This window comes from Megascapheus bottae, unplaced genomic scaffold, assembly GCF_031878675.1.
Source record: "Megascapheus bottae isolate mThoBot1 unplaced genomic scaffold, mThoBot2.hap1 HAP1_SCAFFOLD_74, whole genome shotgun sequence".
NCBI classification, from domain to species: domain Eukaryota; kingdom Metazoa; phylum Chordata; class Mammalia; order Rodentia; family Geomyidae; genus Megascapheus; species Megascapheus bottae.
Genome location: NW_028327284.1, coordinates 60001 through 72500, shown reverse-complemented (window position 1 = coordinate 72500; position 12500 = coordinate 60001). Strand labels below are relative to the sequence as shown.

At 59.9% G+C, this 12500-nt stretch overlaps 1 long non-coding RNA gene across 1 annotated transcript in view; it reads right to left on the bottom strand.

Moving 5' to 3' along the window:
• Nucleotides 1-7353: 7353 nt before the first annotated feature.
• The window catches only part of LOC150040155 (uncharacterized), a 5932-nt gene continuing 785 nt past the window's right edge, over nucleotides 7354-12500 (bottom strand). Inside the window, exon 2 of the long non-coding RNA XR_016534048.1 lies at nucleotides 7354-7729. This is a non-coding gene — a long non-coding RNA (uncharacterized LOC150040155). The remainder of the gene's footprint in view (nucleotides 7730-12500) is intronic.

Below are 12500 nucleotides of genomic sequence, written 5' to 3'. Positions count from 1 at the left end.
ACCGCGCCCGCGGAAGCCAAGCCAAGCCGCACTCTCCGAGCTCCACTCCGCCATAACCATCCACACCACCGGGCAGCGCCAGAAACCACGTGTCTGACACTCGGCCTCCTCGGCCGGCCGGAGCAGCGCCCACACGCACCGCCTTCCCACGGCTCCGGAGGGGGTCGCCACCCCCCACCACGGAGCGTCGCCGAGGAACGGCCTCACAGCCACGGAGCACCACACCGCCTGGCTCGCACGCAACGCCGTCGTGGCCGCCGGCCGTCGCCCGACGCGGACGCCGGGGCAGAGGGCGGCCGAGAGCCAACCCGCCCGAGGGCGGCGCTGCGGGAGTGGGAGGAGGGGGGACGGGACCCGACCCCTCCTCCGAGTGCCCGGGCAGCCGCACGGCCACGCCACATCGCCCTCGCGCGACGAGCCCGCACGCGGCCCAGACCAGCGCGCCGCTGCTTGCCTGAGGCGGGGGGGTGCGGACAGGTCGGGAAATCGCCCACACCGCTGCCACAACCAGGCGCCGGCCCCGAGAGAGAGGCCCCGCGGGATCCTCCCCCAGCTCGGAGGGGGGAGGCGCGGGCACGCAATCGATCGGCCATCGCGCACGCGGCTTGGGGCAAGCCGCTAAGCGCTCTCCGAGAAGCGGGACGACGGGGAACGGCCAGAGCCGCGGGAGCCCATCGGGAGCGACCCCCGCCAGCCCAGCGGGAGCAGCACCGCCCCCCGAACCAAGATAGCTAGAGAACACACCTCTCACTCTGAGGGGGTGCCGGACCCAGCCCGACGGAGCCCCCGCCAGGGGTCACCGCCAAAGGCGCCCATCCAGCGGCACGGGCAGGAGGGGGGGTCTGCGGTCCGAGCAACACCGGCTCCGGCGGTGCCGCTCGCGCGAGAGGGCAAAGGGGCGGTCGAGGGTGCACAGGCGCACGGCGGAGAACCCGGCCCCCGAGCGGCTCACCTCCACTGCAACTTCTCAGGTCCCCCAGCGAGGCCGCCAGGAGACACGGCAGGGAAGGAGCACAGCCGAAGGCCGGGAACAGCGGCTCACCAACAAGGGGAGGAGACCGCTCCGCCCACCGGCACCCCAAGACACGCACACCCGGCCTCTCGGGCCGACCGCCTCGACCCCCGAGAAGGCACCGCATCTCCAACAGCGACAGCCTCCCCCTACTCGAGCGAGGATGGCCGGGACACGCCACGGGCAGCGAGCCACCAGACGGGGCACGGGAAACGGGAACGACACCACCGCCCAGCTTCGGGCACCTGGGGGTCGACCGGGAGCTTTCTCGGGAGCACCGCAAGGGAGCCGGGAGCTGCAGACGCTTTCGCACCGCAGCACGGGAGTCCACGGGGCACAGAGCCCACCCTCGCCGCGGAGAGGGCCGGCCCCGTGGCGCTGCGAGTGGCCGGAAAGGGGAGGCGAGATCAGAGTTGCCCCCCTTGCCGGCACACAGGTCCCCGATCTCACGGCAAGAGCGGGGAGAGCGCGGCCGAGCCCGGATGCCGCACCCCTGCCTCCCGCACACCACCAACACGGTGGGACGGAGAGGCGAGGGGCCCACGAGCAGCACGAGAAGAGCGGTCCCATTCGCCATGAATGTCCGTCCCTCGCCTGGCGCAGCTTAGGCCCGGGCCCGAAGGAGATCGCATCACCACCACATCGATCACGAGAAGGGATGGGGAGACAGCCACGCGGCACTCGGAGGCAGCGGGCCCGGGAGCGAAGCGTGACCCTGGGCTAGACGTAGCCAGGGGAGAGCGAGCGAAGAGAAAAAAAAAAAAAAAACTCCAAAAAAAAAAACTGGCCACCTGGCAAGGCGCAGATAGGCACGACACCCCGAGCCCATGGCACCCCAAGCTTTCGGGAACGCCGGGGACCGCCGCGGCCAGCGAGAGTACCGGAAGGAAGGCAGCGACAAGAAAAAAAAAAGCCGGTGCTCGGGAAGACCGGCACAACCAAAAAGAAAAAGGCCGAGAAAACTCAGCAAAGGCCACCACACCAGGGAGGGCGCACCGCAGCAGGACGGGCTACTGCTGCGTGAACGGGGTGTGAACCGGAAAAAAAACGGGGGCCGGCTCCCCCTCTTCCCACCTTCTCGGGCACCCCACGGGTGGAGAGCACATGCCGACAACCGCCTTCCAAAAGGCTGCCGGCACAGGGAGAAAACACGGGCAAGTGAGCGGCACAGCGCAGACCACCCCCCCGGGCCGACCCGGGAAGGTCTTCCTCGAGCGGGGAGACAGGCGTCACTCAGGCAACCGGGCGGTCGAGTGACCCAGCGCCACCGCCATCCACCAACCACACAAGCCACCACAGGGCCAGGGCCTGCGCAGGGCGGCGGGAGCACGCGGGAGGAGGAGGCGGGGAGGGGGCACACGGGGCGGCAGCGGGGAAAAGCCCGGGCACACGGCACCCCGAGAGACGGCTGAGCACCCACTGACAGCCACCGAGAGAGGGCATGTCAGCACCATCCTGCAGGTACAAATCGCACACGTCACGACACGAAAAGTAGGTCCTCCAGCAGGGGGGATAACTCGCTCACGTCACGGGCCTCTCGGAACCCAATCTCGGCACCGCTGTCCCCAACACCTCCCCAACGGGGAGAAACACGGAACTCGCGGTACAACTGGTCGACCACGCAAAAAAAAAAAAAAAAAAAAATACACGAGAAGCGAGAGCGGGCTGGGAGGTGGCGGAGATCAGAGCAAGCCTTCCCCGGTATCTCGGGCACTCAGACGTGCGCACCCGCGCGGACGCGCATGGGCTCACGGCCCGGTCGGTAGGGGGCGTCCTACCGGGCAGGCAGGCGCGCGGCCCCGGCCCCGGCCCCGGCCCCGGAGTCGGCCGGGCAGCCGGGGGCACCCACGCACGCACACACACCGGGAGCGGGTCCGGGTCCCTGACTCCGGAGGTCTTCCTCCCGGCAGGGGCCCAGAGGCCAGGGCGAACCGGGCGAGTCCACGCCGGCGTCCCACACACCTCAGTACCTGGGTCCCGCCGGGTTCCGAGGTTCTCGTCGGCCGCACACGCGGGCACCTCGGGCCCGACGACCCTCCTAGGCGGGGGACCGCGCGTCCGGGCCCCCGCCACCCACCGGCGATCACTCGGGGACCGCGACTCCGGAGACGTCGGTCGTCCCCACCGCCACCGCCTCGGACCAAAGCCCGGTGATACGCGGAGTCAGAGGGCCAGGGGGCCGCCGGGAGCCGCCGCGAGCCTGCTGTAGGGGAGAGGACCCGAAGACCTCGGGCCAGGCTTCCCTCCGGCCCCCCCGGACCCAGGCGGGGCGGCCCAGCGTACCTGCCTGCGAGTCATACCGCGGGGGGGGGGACTGGCCGGTCGGCCGGCCTACCGACCGACCGAACGACCGAACGACCGACCGAGCGACAGACCGGTGTGGGGGCCCGACAGACCGGGGAGGCCGTGACCCAGAGCCCATCGGTCGGCTCGCCGCCACCGCCGCCGGCCTTCCCCAGCGCCGCCCGTGCCGGCACGCACGCCTCCTCTCTGGGCCGGCTCGCCTCCCCTAGGCGGGGTAGGCGGGGGAGAGAGCGAGGAGGAGGCCTCGGGGGCCCCGACGGAACTACTGGTCGACCGGACAAAGCTGCCCCCCGGACGCCGGGAGGAGACGCGACGCGCAAGCCGGCCCCTCACTCTCCTGCAGGTGCAATCTGCGACGGACCGGCCGCTCCGGCTCCACAGCGACGCCGCGGGGACGGCCGCGCCCGGCAGCCGGGAGAGGCCGGCCCTCTGCCGGGACGCACTACGCCAGACGCCCTCCTTCGCTCGGCTGAGGACGAAGGACCTGTCATATAAAAGCGGACGCCAGGGGGCGCGCGACAACCGCCTTCCCCTGAACCGACACCAGCGAGTTGCTCTGCCCGGGATCGGCGCTCGCCGGCCGGCTCGGAGCTCCGCGGACGGCCGGCCCGGAGACAAACCGCCGCGCTCCCCGCCCCGCCCCGAGAGGCACCGCAGAGGTCGGGACGAGCGGCCGGGCCCCCTCGGCAACCTCCGGAACGCCGCCGCCGCCGCCACCGGAGCCCCCGGAGACCCTGGACTGAGGCGGCGGCGGCGAAAGTGAAACCAACCGTGGCGGCGGCGGAGGCGGCGGCGGCGGCGGCGGCGGCGGCGGCGGCGGCGGGCGGGCGGGACTCGCCGCCCCAAAGCGGCCCGCCGCGCCCGAGAACGCGGACGCGACTCGGGGAAGGAGATGGATGGGGTCCCGAGCGGGGACGCTGAAGCCGACCGGCCGGCTCCCAGGTGCGCGACCGCCGCCACCGGTGGCGGCCCCCACCCACCCCGGGTGTCATCACCCGACACCACCCCCGAGTTTCTCTGCCCGGGATGGATCGGCGATCGGCACTCGCCGGCCGGCTCGGGGCTCCGAGGACAGCAGGCGCGGAGAGAAAGGGCCGGCCGCGCTCCCTCCCCGCCCCCTCGCCCCGAGAGGCACCGCAGAGGTCGGTCGGGGCCAAAGCGGCGGCGGCCGGGGACTGCCGGGGCCCCTCTGCAACCCCCCGAGCAACGCCACTGGAGCCCCCGGAGACCTACACTGAGATCCCGCCGCCCGTGAAGCCGACAGTGAAACCGTGGCGGGCCGGCGGGCGGGCGGGCGGGCGGGCCGGCCGGCCTCGCCGTCACGCAGCAGCGGCCCGGGGACGGGTGAAGCTGGCCGGCCAGTCCCGAAACAGAAGACGGATGGGCACCTCCACCACCCGTGCCCACCCCCCCCCCTCCAACATCGCCGCTTCCACCCTTTGCCCCGTTCACGCCGGCCTGCACGCCTGCCCCACCCACCCCACCCCACCCCACCCGAAAACTCCTACAATCGCTCACGCCAAGAGGAGAACCCGGGTAGGGAGGGAGCAGAACAGAGAGACCGGGTCCGAGAGCCCGTCTTCCCAGAGAAAACAGGGGTCTTCGTGGATGATGAAGGAGCAAACGGTGCAGGTGCATGAGCCTCGCCTCGGGGGAAGGAAGGGGTGGGGGGGCTGGGAGGGGTGGAGAGCGGCCTGGGGAAAAACCCACCCAGTACTAAAAGTACTGCCTTTGCTGTGACTGGCATGATTGGTGACTGACGGAGTGAGTGAGTGAGTGGACCCACTCTTCTCTCCCTATTGGGTGTTCGCCGTGGTTTCCCTGACCTGTGCTGCGAGTGAGTTGGTGGGTGGGTGGGTGGGTGATGCACCTGCTCTCTTTTGGTCAGAAGGTGGAACTCCTCTGAACACTGAAAGGCACTGCAGATACACGAGACCTGGGATCCAAACAAATTCCATGACATGGACACCTGGCATGCATGGCATGGTGGTGTGGTTTCTTTGACATTTAGACTTTTCCCTTTCTTTCTTTCTTTCTTTCTTTCTTTCTTTCTTTCTTTCTTTCGTTCGTTCGTTCTTTCTTTCTTTCTTTCTTTCTTTCTCTCAGAGGGAGCAAGGGAAGGGGCACAGATTTTAAAGGAAGTAGGATAGTGTTTGCCATGCACTGTGTGGAAAACGAACGATGCAACGTGTGGGCAGGGATGGGGAAGCAAGCGAAAGAAGGGGTAAGGTTGTTCCGAAAAAAAAAAAAAAAACTAATAATGATAGCAATAAGGACTGGGAATGTGGCTTAGCGGTACAGTGCTGGCTTGGAGCAAAAAGCAGCTCAGGGACGCTATCCCAGGCCCAAGACTAGAGGAAAAAAAAAAATTCCTCCTTGGAAATGAAGGAACCATGTACCTATTTACCATCTCATCTGCCCAGGCCCTTTCTGTGACCGCCTGACAGTTCACAAGCAGTCTCTCATTCTCCCTCCCACTAGCTACCCCTCCTCTGTCTCTGTGTCTCTCTGTGTAAATTTCATCTGTCTACTGTGTGTCTGTGTGTCTGTGTGTCCGTCTGTCTCTGTCGCTGCCTCCCTCCCCCCCCCTCTCCAGTCCTCTCTCTCCCTCTTCCACCCTGAGTAGGTGCAGTGACACACATGAGACACTGGACCCCCGGCTCCAAGAGAGTTTCATTTTCAACAACCCAGCAGAATTGACAGCCGGTGGGTCACTCCGTATTCTCCAGATGAGCCTCTTCACCAGAACTTCCTCAACACGGCGGAATCACTGTCCGCCATGACAGGCAGTGTCCGCTAGGTGGCGCCCCAGGACAAGGGGAAACAGCCGACCCAACATCGATCAAGCCCCCGACCCCCCCCCCCTTCCGGGCACCCGAGAACAAAACTCCTCACCCACCCAGGGTGGGGAAGAGGTCTTTGTGCAAGCACTCTAGCAGTGGGCCACACTCCTGGCCTCCGTACTACACAGAAATGGATGTATTGTATTTATCTTCCTATTTATTTCGCCAGTCTGGGGCTTGAACTCAGGGCCGGCCTGCCTGCCGGCCGGCCTGCCTGCCTGCCTGCCTGCCTGCCTGCCTGCCTGCCTGCCTGCCTGCCTGGGCGCTGTCCTTAGACACTTGTGGCTCAACACCACACTCCCAGCCCATACTAACAATATTTATATTTATTTTATGTATTTATTTATTCATTTATTTATTTTAAAGACAATTGACGGTACGGTACACATTTTATTTACAGTGTTGTACGCTGTCTTCATCAAGGGACCGCTTCTCTACTTGAGCCATTTTTAACCAAAGCAAAATAACCTAAGTGATACAAAGGGTTAAAATACAGCATCAAGGTACAAAACCGGACATACTCATTCTAGTTAGGAATGTAATCAGGATGTTACATTTTTTTTAGAAGCCACAATTATGTTTAGGAAATCACATAGACATAGATCACTGATTTGAATAAAATGCATACACTTGAAGCAAAGCTTTGCAGTGACCAAACACAGAAAAGTTACCAAAGAATGCACAAAATTAATGTTTATTCCACCTTTGTGTCCTATTCCTGGGTCCTTCGCCAATGTGACATGAGGAAAAAACAAACGCAAAACAGATGAAACACTGAAATCAGAATCGGTAATGTGATCAAGTAGGGAAACAGATACATTAAAATCTAGCGGCCGTCAGCAAGAGTACAGCAAAGATCATGGCTGTAAAAAGAAACAAAGAAAACTGCTAGAAAACTGTAGGCATCCTCTTCTTTCAAACCAGCAAAATACGCTCCTGCATAACAATGACACATACACAGAATTTTTTTCCCATAAAGGTATAGAAATGCAAGTTCTTTTTTAATAGTGTGGATGGGCAAATGTGTGTGTCATGGTCATTTTACTAGGCTTTTACAGAGTGAGCCAGGAACACATGTATAGATTCTGGGGATGACGTGTACTGTCATTCTTTGATGGGTATAGTGGACACTCTAGCAAAAGTTAAAAAAAAAATGAATACAGAAGTACAAGACAGAGGCGAATGAGACTTCCCTTATTTTTTTTTTTTTTTTTTTTTTTTTTTTTTTTGCCAGTCCTGGGCTTGAGCTCAGGGTCTGAGCACAGTCCTTGGACTTTCTCAAGGCTAGAGCTCTACCCCTTGAGCCTCAGCACCACTTCTGGCTTTTTTCTATGTATGTGGTACCAAGGAATCGAATCAGGGTCTTCTTGCATGCTAGGCAAGCACTTTAACCACTAGGCCAAACTCCCGGCCCCAGAGACTTCTCTTATATCTTAGTCACATTTAGATGGAATCAAATGTAAATGCAGTCCACTCTGCTTCGATGAGGCTTTGGTTCAGCTCCCAGTCTCCATTGCCTGACGCAGTCTCCTATGAGAACGCTCCGAAGGTGTCTTCTTAAACCACAAACCTATTTTTAGTGGTGGAGCCGCTCTTAGTAGCTGTCGGTTTTTTTTTTAAATCCCCCCCCCCCCAGTCCTGGGGCTTGAAGTGTAGGCCTGAGCATCCTCCATGGGCTCTTTCCTCAAGGCTAGCAGTCTGCCACTTGAGCCATAGCACCACTTCCATCTCGTCTATGTACTTGGCACTGGGGAATCAAACCTGGGTCTCCGTGCATGCTAGACAAGCACTCACTCTACCGCTCTAGGTCAAACTCCCAGCCCCCTGACCAATTTTTAAAAGTTAAAAAAAAAAATGCAATGCTAACGATGATGACACCTTGGCAGAAAACGCTGGAAGTGGTTCTGTGGCTCAATTGGCAGAATACTAGCCGAAGAAAGGTCCAAGGACCGAGCGCCCAGGCCCTAACTTCAGGTCTGAGGACCTGGGGTGGCGGGGAGGGAGGGGGATCTCGGCCCTGGGAATGAACTGGCAAAATACGAACTGAGTACTAACTCGCTAAACTACATCGATAGCATCGGCCCAAAAAGCCAGATGGAAGTGGATTTGTGGCTCCAATAGTAGAACTTCAGTCTCAGGTGAAAAAGCTCAAGGACAGCAATCCAGGCCCCAGGCAGGACCAATCATCCATCATCCTCCATGATCATCATCATCATCTGTGATCCTGAAATCTCTCGCCTGGGAAATGGAAGCAGGCCCTGGCCCTGGCCCTGGCCCTGGCCCTGGCCCTGGGCCTGGCCTGGCCTGAGCTTGGGAAAATGAAGAGGAGACCAGACTCCTGACTTCCTCCCCTCTCTCCTCTCTCCCCAGGGAGGTCAGCCAAGTGGGGGGTCAGCCGCACGGGGCATTTCGTACTCACACACCCGGCCTCACCGAAGGGTACAGGGCAGAGCCCAGTCCTGCCAAGACATGCCCGCGCCCTCCCCCAATTCTGTCTGTGGACTGGGGCGGCACTCACTCCGCCACAGGCAGGGGGCGGGTGGTAGCAGTCTGACCAGTCCAGCTAGTAGGAGACAAGCCAGCCAGCCCATCGCTGGCCCAGGAAAGCAGGGAAGTGGCCGGCAGCAGAAAAAAAATACTCCCAAAGCTGCCTTTTCCTGCCCAAGGATCAGGCCAAGCACACGAGAGGCTGTGTGAAGTGTGAGCCATTTCCCCGCGCGGTGTGCGGTGTGTGTCTGCGGGCGGGGGGGGGGGGGGGGAGACGCCGGGTGGGTGGGGGTGGGGGTGGGGTGAAGGCAAGCCACTCAGCTAGTCAGCTCCTCCCCAGAAAAGCTCGGACTGCGGACTGTGCTTTGTCTTGTAAATGTTGTCATGGCAACGGCCTGACATTCCTGTTAGGCTTCACCCTGCGGGTGGGGGTGGGGCCTGGGGAAGAGAAACCACCCAAAGGGAAATTAAAAAAAAAAAAATCAAATACTACAGAGAACCAAACAAACAACAAGACAAACAGCTAGCAGGCCCGGAATTCCACGACCGCTACCTTCAGGAAAATCGTTTCAAGGAAGTAGGATCGATGAGACCGGGAGTTTGGCCTAGTGGGAGAGGGCTTGCTTAGCAAACGGGAAGACCCGGCTTCCATTCCTCAGTGAAGTCAGAAAGGAATGCTGCAGCTGTTGCTGCTGTGGTTGACGACGTGGTAGAGCTCTGGCCTGGAGAAAGCCCAGGCCCTGGGTTTCAGTTCGGGAGGCACGGGAAAGTACCGCTAGGCATTCACAGACAGGAGGCAGTCTCAGAGGCCTGGTTGGAGGGTAGGCCTCAGCCTAAAAATGACCTCGATACTGTGTTTTTCATGTTTCCCCTTTGGGGCCCTCTGTCTGTCTGTCTGTCTGTCTGTCTGTCTGTCTGTCTGTCTCTGTCTCTCTGTCTCTGTCTCTGTCTCTGTCTGTCTGTCTGTCTGTCTGTCTCTCTCTCTCTGTCTCTCTCTCTCTGTCTCTCTCTCTCTCTCTCTCTCTCTCACCCTTTCCCTTCTCTCTCTCTCTCTCTCTCTCTCTCTCTCTCTCTCTCTCTCTCTCTCTCTCTCTCTGTCTCTCTCTCCCTCCCTCCCTCCCTCCCTCCCTCCCTCACCCTCTTCTTTTTCTGTACTTTGAACCGGAGAGTTATTGAGCACCTAAAATTCTGTATTTTACTTAGATCTGGTGACTTGGTGGAGACAGAAGAAAACCAGTTTTCTTAGGAAACATGGATAAGGGGAGGGAGGAAAAGGAGGTCGGGTTTCTCTCCTTTCTCTGTCTTTTTTTTTTTTTTTTTGGCCAGTCCTGGGGCTTGTACTCAGGGCCTGAGCACTGTCTTTGGGCTTCTTTCTCAAGGCTAGGCCCAATCATCCATCATCCTCAATGATCATCATCATCATCTGTGATCCTGAAATCTCTCGCCTGGGAAATCTCTCACCTGGCCCTGGCCCTGGCCCTGGCCCTGGCCCTGGCCCTGGCCCTGGGCCTGGCCTGGCCTGAGCTTGGGAAAATGAAGAGGAGACCAGACTCCTGACTTCCTCCCCTCTCTCCTCTCTCCCCAGGGAGGTCAGCCAAGTGGGGGGTCAGCCGCACGGGGCATTTCGTACTCACACACCTGGCCTCACCGAAGGGTACAGGGCAGAGCCCAGTCCTGCCAAGACATGCCCACGCCCTCCCCCAATTCTGTCTGTGGACTGGGGCGGCACTCACTCCGCCACAGGCAGGGGGCGGGTGGTAGCAGTCTGACCAGTCCAGCTAGTAGGAGACAAGCCAGCCAGCCCATCGCTGGCCCAGGAAAGCAGGGAAGTGGCCGGCAGCAGAAAAAAAATACTCCCAAAGCTGCCTTTCCCTGCCCAAGGATCAGGCCAAGCACACGAGAGGCTGTGTTTGTGAAGACAGAGTAAAGAGTGAGCCATTTCCCCGCGCGCCCGTGCGCGTGTGCAGTGTGTGTCGCTGGCCCAGGAAAGCAGGGAAGTGGCCGGCAGCAGAAAAAAAAAATACTCCCAAAGCTGCCTTTTCCTGCCCAAGGATCAGGCCAAGCACACGAGAGGCTGTGTTTGTCAAGACAGAGTGAAGTGTGAGCCATTTCCCCGCGCGCGGTGTGCGGTGTGTGTCAGCGGGGGGGGGGGGGGGGGAGACGCGGGTGGGTGGGGGTGGGGGTGGGGTGAAGGCAAGCCACTCAGCTAGTCAGCTCCTCCCCAGAAACAAAGCTGGGACTGCGGACTGTGCTTTGTCTTGTAAATGTTGTCATGGCAACGGCCTGATATTCCTGTTAGGCTTCACCCTGCGGGTGGGGGTGGGGCCTGGGGGAGAGAAACCACCAAAGGGAAATAAAAAAAAAAATCAAATACTACAGAGAACCAAACAAACAACAAGACAAACAGCTAGCGGGCCCGGAATTCCACGACCGCTACCTTCAGGAAAATCGTTTCAAGGAAGTAGGATCGATGAGACCGGGAGTTTGGCCTAGTGGGAGAGGGCTTGCTTAGCAAACGGGAAGACCCGGCTTCCATTCCTCAGTGAAGTCAGAAACGAATGCTGCAGCTGTTGCTGCTGTGGTTGACGACGTGGTAGAGCTCTGGCCTGGAGAAAGCCCAGGCCCTGAGTTTCATTTTGGGAGGCACGGGAAAGTACCGCTAGGCATTCACAGACAAGACAGCCCGGGTGCACACCTTCCAAACGCAGGGCTCCAGTGAAGGCAATCCCACCAGGAAGGAGGCAGTCTCAGAGGCCTGGTTGGAGGGTAGGCCTCAGCCTAAAAATGACCTCGATACTGTGTTTTTCATGTTTCCCCTTCGGGGCCCTCTGTCTGTCTGTCTGTCTGTCTGTCTGTCTGTCTGTCTGTCTGTCTCTGTCTCTCTGTCTGACTGTCTGTCTGTCTGTCTGTCTCTCTCTCTCTCTCTCTCTCTCTCTCTCTCTCTCTCTCCTCCCCCCCTCCCTCCCTCCCCCCCTCCCTCCCTCCCTCCCTCCCTCCCTCCCTCCCTCCCTCCATCCCCCTCTTCTTTTTCTGTACTTTGAACCGGAGAGTTATTGAGCACCTAAAATTCTGTATTTTACTTAGATCTGGTGACTTGGTGGAGACAGAAGAAAACCAGTTTTCTTAGGAAACATGGATAAGGGGAGGGAGGAAAAGGAGGTCGGGTTTCTCTCCTTTCTCTGTCTTTTTTTTTTTTTTTTTGGCCAGTCCTGGGGCTTGTACTCAGGGCCTGAGCACTGTCTTTGGGCTTCTTTCTCAAGGCTAGAGCTCTACCACTTGAGCCAGAGCACCACACACTTCTGGGTTTTTTTGATTGTTATTATTTTGCCCCCTATGGATGTGGTTGGTACCAAGGAATGGAACCCCCGGGCCTTTGCGCATGCTAAGCCAGCACTCTTCCACTAGGCCAAACTCCTGTCCCCTCATTTCTGTATTTGTTTGCTGGTTTTGGCCAGTCCTGGGGCTTGAACTCGGGGCCTAGGCACTATCCCAGAGCCTCACTGCCCCTTGTGGCTTTTCCTGCCTATGTGTGAGTGACTGAGCAATAGAAGTCCGTGAAGAACTGACCCGCACTCAGTTTTCCCTGGAGCTTACAGATGCCAGGGAAACCTTGCAGCAGCAGCAGCAGCAGCAGCAGCAGCAGCAGCAGCAGCAGCAGCAGCAGCAGCAGCAGCAGCAGACTGTCTGACTCCAGCATAGCCAATGTACCCGAGCTTGCCCACCTGTAAACATGCCACCACCACGGGGGCCCAGACTTTGGAAAGCCCACCCCACCACCCCGCCCGACCTTCCCTTGTGGACGTTTTCTCGGTTTTGTTTTGGGTTTGGGGTGGGGGGGGGTTTCTTCAACTCTT